The sequence below is a fragment of the Fulmarus glacialis genome, unplaced genomic scaffold, assembly GCF_000690835.1.
Source record: "Fulmarus glacialis isolate BGI_N327 unplaced genomic scaffold, ASM69083v1 scaffold8606, whole genome shotgun sequence".
Lineage (NCBI taxonomy): Eukaryota > Metazoa > Chordata > Aves > Procellariiformes > Procellariidae > Fulmarus > Fulmarus glacialis.
This window is the reverse complement of record NW_009218705.1, coordinates 1-10,087: the sequence shown is the minus strand read 5'-3', so window position 1 is coordinate 10,087 and position 10,087 is coordinate 1.

Genomic DNA, 10,087 nt, shown 5'->3' with positions numbered 1-10,087 from the left:
ATGCAGTCTCAGGCCAGTTCTCCTCCTGGCCCCAGTGGAGTCCAGTGGCCTAATTATTATGACAACAAGATTCTTGTATAAGTGGCTATCACAGAGCTATCCCTAAACCAAAGAGCATTTACGATCATGTTACTGCTTGCACAAATTCTCTGCAGATTTTGGAGGGTATCCACAGGGGCTGTCTTTTTCAACCTACTGCTATTTCTTTTCCTTTAAACCACCCATCCATTATTATATTCAATGAGATATCAAAAACCTGCAAAAGTTACTACTTAAAAAAGGGCGAACCTATAATGCCTTCATATGAATAGCATGTTTATTAATGACCAATGTAACTACAAATACTTCCTATACACTACAGAAGACAAATAATATATGGGAATTTTATGAGATATTTAAGTTTATGACTGAAATGTTAGAATATTTCATGTGTACAATCATGGAAGAAATTCTACTCGAAGTATCATTTCACAGTGCTGGAAATGTACAAAGTGTAAATTAAGATTGATTAAAAGCTATTTGTTGACAGCCCATATTTGTTTAGGAAATTACAGTAGTTTCATCATAAGATAAAATCATCTTATACTATCTGATGGTTCATTTTGAAAAGTTTCTTCCGTAGCAGAATTTGTTGTATTTGCTACAAAAATTTGTTGTATTTGTATAGTGTTTGCTACAAAACTAGTTACTAGTTACATGACAAATGATTCATTGCTTTAAATAAGCTATTTAAAATAATATACAAAGGTTTATACGTTAACTAAAATTATCTTTTGTTCCCTAGTGCATAAGTTGATAAGATTTTCTATAAATAACCTCTGGCTTTTTCATACCCAAATTGTATGCTGCCCAAATACAAACATATCTAAGACCAGCTGAGTTTTATTTCAAAACTCCAGTCCCCAAAACACTCTGGCATATGAGTAACTTTAAAATAAGGGAATGAATGTAAGATGGAAGATATCATGTATGACATGATCAAATCCTGCTATTCCCACCGCTGTTAGCAGAACTTCTTCAGTGCTGCCAAAACAGGCCCCTCAGTGACTACTAAAGAGAGGGAATGAATTGACCCTTCATACTTCTGTCATATAAAAACTCATTTCAATTGATTTTTTAATATGGAAAAATGTATGCTATAGGAAAGCCGTTCTTTATACTATTTTTTTCATGTTTTGCTATGGAACTTCTTACAGTCAAATCTTGCATTCATAAAAACCTGCTTTCTGGGGGATTTTTGGCATCATGAAGTAAATAATGAACAATTAATGTATACTAAATGACTACTGTAAAATATTAATATGTTTTCTTTCTGCCTTAGGTGGATCAGAATGCAGTCCTGAAATTAGAGCAGTTGAAGAAAGAAGCTAATGATGAAGCTTTTGGTCCTATGTCAGTCCAAGCTTTATAATGTTCACTAGTATTCAGACCCCACACAGCAGATTTCTTTTCACATTGGACACCTGCACTGTTTTTCAAATTCTGAATGACCTTACAGCTTGTAGTATGAGATGGTCTTTCAAATTCTAAGTCAAGTCATCTACTACTGTCAGCCAAGAAATATTAGCCTTAGGTAAGCAGAAGTTTTAAAATTGTATAATTAGTCAAACTGCGAAACACTGCTTTCAGATAAGTGATACTGTAAAGTTGAGTGAGAAATTATTTAAAAAAAAAAATTTGCAGTAATTGTGAAGAAAGAGAAAGCTACACAATCATGTTTTTGTTCATGTGGTTTTGTTGTGTTTTTTCTTTAAATCTGATGACCTCACAATCACATACAGAAAGCATTCCTATCTTATCTTTAAGACTATTAACTCTGTTAATTGTTCAGCTCTCCATATTAAATGTAATCATTCTTTCTGATTGTGGTATAAAATAGAACACAAGCTAATAAAATCAAGGCTATTTCCATAAAAGTCTTACTGAAAACAAAAACAAATCTCAAATTACTATCACTGCTGAAAACAGTTTTGCTTTCTTTTTTTTTTTTTTATAAGTAGCAATATGTGCTTTTATTATTCCAGCTTAGTAAGAATTGCAGGTCCCTATAAGAAAGTCTTTATTAAAAGTTGGGGTTTTTTTCTTGTTTCCCATGTGTTCTATGTAAGGAATACATCTTCACAGTATTTCTTTGTTTTGCAAGTACAGTAAGTTGTGGTGGACATACTTGGAAGGCATCCTATTTTTGTCAATAAGCTGGCATATTTATCCAGTATGTTGATAAAACACACATTTTGATATGTCTCTCCTCCCATTTGCTGGCACACATGTGACAGGGAACGCAGGGAGTCTGTACTAACCAAGCCTAATGAAACCATACGAGCTAAGCCAAAACGTCACCTTACTACAGTAAACTCAGCCAAAGATCTCCAAGTTAGAGAGTTTATTTGCCAAAAGCTTGCTACCCAGAAAGCAGTGTGCAAATTTCCACACACCAGCAGGGAATCTCATCTTTGGCTTACAAAGACATACGCCCATGTAATACCAGAGACCGAGTGTCCCCCTCCTGTAACACACCCTCAGTGCCAGGGAGAACACTGCCACTCACCGTCACATCAGCTCTGCTGCCACCCACCCCCAAGTCTTTCATAAATGGTCCATGAGTAATGACTGGGAAATGTTTGCTTGTATTCTAAACCATATAAAATTATGATGTGTTTGACATGAAAAGATTTGTAACACTGAAGTATTACTTTATTTGATAAAGATCGCTGGCTTTTTATTTTTTAAATAAAAATGTTAGAGTTGGATCAGATCTAAAAATTAGTGATAAAATCTAAATGTGCATTACCAAACTTCTCAGCCTTCTTGGAAAATAAATAGCCTTTTGTGCTTAAGACCTAAATACCATGATGGAAACATGGCTACAGTCCTCTACAACTCTGAAACATTACAGCAAGTCTCTTAACATTGTCATGCCCCACTCCTCCCCCCCAAAAAAATTTCAGAGCCAAGCAAGGACAAAGTTGCCTTTGAGCTGTTTAATGTTAAAGGATTTTTCAGAACAATTTGTGAATCATGAGAGTAAATGCACAGCACAACTGCTTCCAGTAAGACAATCAAAGGCATCACCTCATACGCACTTCTCAAACCCAGCATCAACTATCAGCTTTACCGAGTAGATTTATGGCACTTAGATGCTTCTGTGCCTTTTCATTTTGCATCTTCCTTTTGATTTTGTGCTAAAAATATAGTGGTTAAATAAAACACTAGAAAAGCAAAGCCACTACCAAAATTGAATAACAGGTTTTCACAGCACACTTATTAGGCAAGGTGGTAAGATTAGCTGCAACAAATCATGCCTGGTGAAACATAAGTACAAATCTTTGTGGGAAATCTAGGCTAAGCTTGTTTCCATTACACACATTTTTAGACACTTAGACCACCCCAGGCATTCTATAAAAACAAGGTTCTTGCACATATTGAATCTGCCTCTTTTTTCATTTGAATTGGTGATTCATTATGTTGAGCTCCACTGTATCATACAGCAAAAATACATAGCTTTCTTTAATAAGTTATAATGAGGGTAGTTTTTTCATTTTGGCGCAACAGGGAACAGATCATTACTGCGAGCTCTGAATTGTCTTTGTATTTATGCTTTTGGCTTCATAAAGTATCTGTCTTACAGAACACCGGGCTACACCTTCCACAGCCATGAATATGAATAAACACAGAAAACAAAGAACATACCTGGCTTTTGACTTGTCAAACACTATGGAACCACCATATTTAGCATGTTTTACAAGCTGTAAATATTGCCAAAATAGCTATGAAGGTGTCAATGACTAGTCTACGTCAGAGTTTCAAAGCTGAGTAGAAGATTTAACACTCCAAATTCTATGAAGTGCAATTTACAGTTTTAATCTCGCATCCGCTAGGGTCTTTGCCCTGTCTTTACTTGAGGGGAAATATCAAAGGAATATGAAAGCTCTAAAATATTTTGAGCCTGAAGAATAGTTGTTGCAGGGTAATTTTGAAGATAATTTACAACGGCTGAGGATATAGCCCACTTTCAGATCCTCTCTCCCTATTGCAAATATAATTGTCTGCAGCTTATTCTAAAAGGATAAATAATTTATTCACTTTATATACCACGCTGTCATTGAGGGGATATGCTACTAGCATAGCAACAGTAATATAATGGTGCCATATAAAGGGAAGATGTTACGTCCACTACTTAAGGTCAAGGTAAACAAAGCTATCTTGTTTATCTGATTTTATTTATCACTTACACATGTGCACATACATCAGTGAGTATCTTGGGTAGCATCTCACAAAGTACAAGACACATTCCAGTTCACAAACCCTTAGTTGCACTCTCTTTTTAACAGAAAGGTGTGTTTTGACGATGATTCTCATATTGCATTCACCCACACTCTGCACAGACCAAAATTATTAAAGTAATATCATCTGCATTTTCCAGATGTGCTGTGCTACTTTCTGTCAATGGTTTAGTGAAACCAGTAGTCTATCAGTGTGTAGTGGTACTGCAGCTGCACTCTCCAGCCCTTGATTATCTACCAGAATCAGGAAGATTTTTGCTATTGTTATTATTTCACTTCTTTATTAGTCTTGTGTTGCAGTGAATTTCTTCAACTAAGGAGGGCTGGATTGCACCTATAATAATTGTATGTCAGCAGCTAATATTTAAAAACTTTCTTCTGAGATTTCTCAGCCTTCAACTTAGCATAGGGGTTTTGGACAGCCTTTCACCACATAATACCACTACTGAAGAGTAGGAAATAGTCCAGGAAAAGCCATTTTATAGCCAAGAGGTCACATAGGGACCACTGCATATAGGCTACCACAAAAAGTCAACTAGTAGCTGTGCAACCGCGCTGATGGAGAGCAGTGTGTCTGTGTGATGGAAGAGTCAAGGCCATGATGGTGCCTGTTGAAGCATCAAGGAAGATTTAGAGGGATAGCTAATGGTGAAGTGGAAGCCTGATGACAGACAGGACACATTATGCCAGGTACAGGGGTTAGGAGCTAAAGACTGAGGACACAGAGTAGTTATATTCCTTTATCGAGCTGTTCCAGGAGGCTGTCCACAGTAGACTGCAACATATGTAGATATCAAATGTTATGCACATTTAAAATCTTCGTTTATATATACATATGTATGTGTGTAAGTATGTGTATGTACATATATGTACACGAAAGAATTTATTTTCAGTGTTTTTGTGACAGCTGGATTTGCCTCCTGAATTATCATTGAGTATACCTACAAAAATGGATTTGACAGGGGGAAGCTCTCCCTCCTACATACTGGATACTAGTAATTCTTGATGTTGTATTGTCCATGTGCAGATTCTCTCCATGAGCTACCAGTAAATCTGCATTTTGCCACATCAATACATTCCTGTGCTTGCTTTGTATCCAGATTAACAGTAAATTTGCTAACCCTATCTGGGGTTAGCAGGCATTATTAGAAAATTGTGCATTTTCATGCGGAGGAAGGATAAAAAATAGGATACTCTTGCTTTTTACATAGCAACATAGAAGGTTTACTGTTAGGTATGCGAATAACTACTAGGCAGAATTTAGTATTTAATAATTCTATTTTAACTTAATATTCTTCAGTTCATTTTATTCTTGAAAACTCACAATAGGCATGAAGTGTTGCCAGTTTAAAGGGCTTAAAGGATTTTTGTAGCATAGAGTTTTGTGGTGAGATTTGCTGAGTTACAGTTAAATGACTGGAGTCACTTGTTAATTATTTGCTTAAATCAGGTAACTTATTATTTTTCTGATACACAGAGGAAAATTAATCAGGGACTTGTCCTGGAGAGCAGAATGAAATGAGAAAAGAGGAAAGAGTTCAGGTGTAAGATAAAACCAAACCATCATGATATTGATAAGCAAGACTAAACACTCTTGTTCAGTCATGCCCAGGTGATTAGTAAATTCTTAATAAGCATTCTTGGCAGGTTTTTATGCAAACTTGCTCATAGACAATGTTTTATATAGCCAGTTAGATAAATTTTACTTCCAATTTATCCACATTTATCTTAAGAAATACCACATAATGAGATTTTTTTTTTTTTTCACAGATAAACACCCTTGCCTTTGTCACACACAATAAAAGAGTTCAAAAAAAGGTTAACCAGTATCAAGGCAAGGGTTTTTTTGTTTTTTTTTTTTCATCTTGCCTAGAATCTTTCTTTTCTGTGTGATGAATTAATCGCAGCAAGTCTGCTAATTTCTACAGTCTATTCCTTGCTAAATGAGTTATATATTCTACATAATGTTTCAAAACAAACTCAGTACACTTCTGCCTATGTTAGTGACTATATAACTCTTGGTCCTACGTAAAAGGCTAATTAAATAACTGAATAGTCAGACAAGTCCCATTATTTTCAGTTACTCTGTCTAAAATTAAAATTTTTAACTAGAGTCTAAACTGACTCATCACATTCCTGCAGAAAGAACGTTGTGTGAACACACTTGGCTTAACTCTTCCAGGACACTGGCATGGTTATGCTTAGCTTGACAACTTCTCTCATTTTTATTGTTACAAAAATCAGTTAATGAGAAGTTCAGAGCATGTTAAAGACTATGAGTTTAAACTGAAAGTATGGCAAAGGGACAGAAAATTTAAAATACTACCCGAATAAAGGAACAACATGAAAGCATAAAGGCATATATTCTGTTTCAATGATATTTTGGATCAGCTCTTTAAATTATCAAAATAACTCAATTTTATGCATCAAATAAATATAAGGATTTTTAGAACAACTCATCTCCTGGGGAGGTATGCATGTAAATACCCCGATTCTCAAAGGGATACTTCTCCCTCTGAGAATAATAATATATGATGGGATTGAGTACTGCTGAAAATCCAGCTTGTAAAGCCTATCAAAACCGACAATCCAAAGCTTCTAAAAATCCTAAATTGGGCCAAGGAAACCATTACACTAGGTCATAAACCAAGAAATTTCACATTAAAATTCTAACATTATTTTCCTTAAGAGAACAAAGTCATTCTTGGTTTCAGCAAACATGAAATGACAACGGTATCTCCTTGAAAATACAAACAAAAGGGCTGTCCTAAGAATCGGGGAGGCCCAGGACACTTGACATCTTTATGTGCAGAGGCATCAGCATTGTAAGTGCAGTAAATTCAGATCCCAGTGCACATAAAATAGAATCCTCTGGAGAAGGAGCTTAAGTCTATTCTTTGCTGTACACGGATCCGCTCTGCAATTGACCAGTGGTTATCTCTCAATTTTAACAGATGCTAGGTGTGTTCCCAGGTAGGAATAAAACATTAGCTATTGTGACTTGCAAGAAATACAGATATATCTGCTCCCAATATATATATGTTTTAACAGTGTTTTAACAGTGATTTTAATAAGCTCAAAATCAGTAAAAGTCCCTTTTAAAAACTCATGATAAATATTAGAAAAATAAGGTGGGCTGCCTCTCTCTGATTAATAAAGCCAGAACACTGATCAAGCTGAGCAGGAAAAAAATCACTGGCATGGAAACTATGAGAGAAGCAGTCCTGCAAAATTGTACTTGGTCTCTATCTTAAGAGTAGGTAAGAGCAAACTTTGAAAAATGGTCATAGGTGCAGTTATGAGTAAAAACACAATGCAAATCATCAAGATCCAATCTGAAAAGTTATGTGCAGCTGCAATAATGTAGGTTACATGATCAGTTCCACCTTAAATATTATAGATAACAGCTGTGTCTGGGTGGGTTTTCTGGACATCAGCAATATTCATGTGGCCGTATTCCTTGTTTTTAATGTACTCATGTAGGTAGGCTCCATCATTTTATCTGAGAACCTTGCAGTCAGTAAAATTATCTCCATATTGAGAGAGGGCCAAACTTTTTATGAACAGAGAACTGAGGCAAAGGACAACTAAAGATAGTGTTTATGACACTTGAGTCCATGTGTCTACAATAGAGTCATCTGCATGCAAACTAGATGCCTAACTCCCTTTGTATACAATGATCAGAAACAGGCACTTCTAAAAGATTCATCAAACCTATCTTTGATAGTAAGTTGAAATGAATCACCTCTCAAAACACTCATTTCTTCCTACTGGTTGTCTAACTAAAGTGCTCACACAAATACATCAGACACCTAGAGTTAGGTGAGGTAAATTTAGGCAAATGACTCCCCAAAATCAGAAGAAAGCTGAAGGTGGAGACCTACCTCCTGCACTATCCACCTGCGTACTTTCTCAAAACTGAAAGTATATCACATAACCCACCTGTTACAGGTTATGAATGCCAGAAAAAAACATCCTTTATCACATTTTAAAACAAATTCAAAATATTGCTATACTCCTAATTCACATAATGGATGTTTGCTCCAGCTTAAGACACTCCAGCTCCATCTCAGAGGGCCTGAGCTGACGAAGAGAGTCAGCCAACTTAACGTGTGCAATCATAAAATGATGGACACTATACCAAGTGAGGATTAACAGAATCAGACCTAGGTATTTCTGCATTTGATAAAAATGGAGATACATGTAATATAATCAAAAAATAAGCTAGGTGAAGAACATTCCTCATAACATAAAGCGACAAAGCAACTGTTAAGTTACCATACCAAAATGTGGGACAGCTGTCCTGCACTGTCTTGCCTGCAGTCCCAGTTTGTGAATGTGCACCCAAAATCCCTGGAGGATAAGCCTCTATAACTTCCTTTGGAAGGTACACCAAGCATGCTCACAGGCTCAGAGCCTAGCTGATACCCCTGTGGCCTGGGGAACCAGAAATACAGGGCACATGGAAGACACAGGTCACTTCCCCACCCTGCTGGGACACTACTGAAGTGCATCTTCTGGGGCCAGGACTGTGATGCACTTATCCCACAGTGTAGATACAGCCACAGGCACAGCTTTCCACTCGAAGTTAGGCTGCCTTATCAAAGCTACACTCTATGTTGAACAAAAGGAGAAATCACGACTAATCTGCTAAATTTATCTCAGAGGACACACAGAAGTTGTTGCACTCCAAGGTTTTGGTGATTCTTCAAAACAATGCAGTAAAGATATACATCTTTTCATCTGATTAAGGAGAAAAAGCAGCTGCAAACTGTACTCTCTACTGATTAAATGCCCTGACAACACCTAAAACTGATTCATCTTCCAGACAACATTGCTTTAATTAGACACATGAGAAAACATCTAAGGTGACAGTCCACTTTTGATCAATAAGTTCTGTAAATAAATCAGCATTTAAAACACATTAGTATTTGAATATTCCTAGATGATTTGTGAGAATGGCAAAAGTAACTTCCTGTGAAAAGATAGTCTTTCAACTTCCAAAAGAAGCAAAATCACAGTAGAAAAGAATGTCCTAATCAGAAAGAACTGCAGAATAAATTTGTTTAGGAATCAGGAAGGCTGAGTCAGCAGCAGTGGTGTGCAAGGAAATAATGATGATTTCACTTAGACAGGTGATGAAAAGGTCACTACTGGGTGTATCCTAACAATTTATGTTAAGGTTTTATTACAGATACAACAAATGAGTCATTTGAAAACTTTCGGAATCTGCAGGTGAGTGCAAAAAATAGGGGTAACAGCATTTTCTTTTTTAGAATCATAGAATCATAGAATAGTTTGGGTTGGAAGGGACCTTTAAAGGTCATCTAGTCCAACCCCCCTGCCGTGGGCAGGGACATCTTCAACTAGATCAGGTTGCTCAGAGCCCCATCTAACCTGACTTTGAATGTTTCCAGGGATGGGGCAACCTGTTCCAGGGTTTCACCACCGTCACTGTAAAAAATTTCTTCCTTACAGCTAGTCTAAAACTACCCTCTTTTAGTTTAAAACCATTCACCCTTTTCCTGTCACAAGAGGCCCTGCTAAAAAGTTTGCTGCCGTCTGTCTTATAAGCCCCCTTTAAGTACTGATAGGTTTCTCCCTGAAGCCTTCTCTTCTCCAGGCTGAATAGAATCATAGAATCATAGAATCATTAAGGTTGGAAAAGACCTCTAAGATCATAGAGTCCAATAACCCCAACTCTCTCAGCCTTCCTTCATAGAAGAGGCGTTCCACCCCCCTGACCATTTTTGTGGCCCTCCTCTGGATCCATTTCAACAAGTCCACGTCTTTCTTGTGCTGAG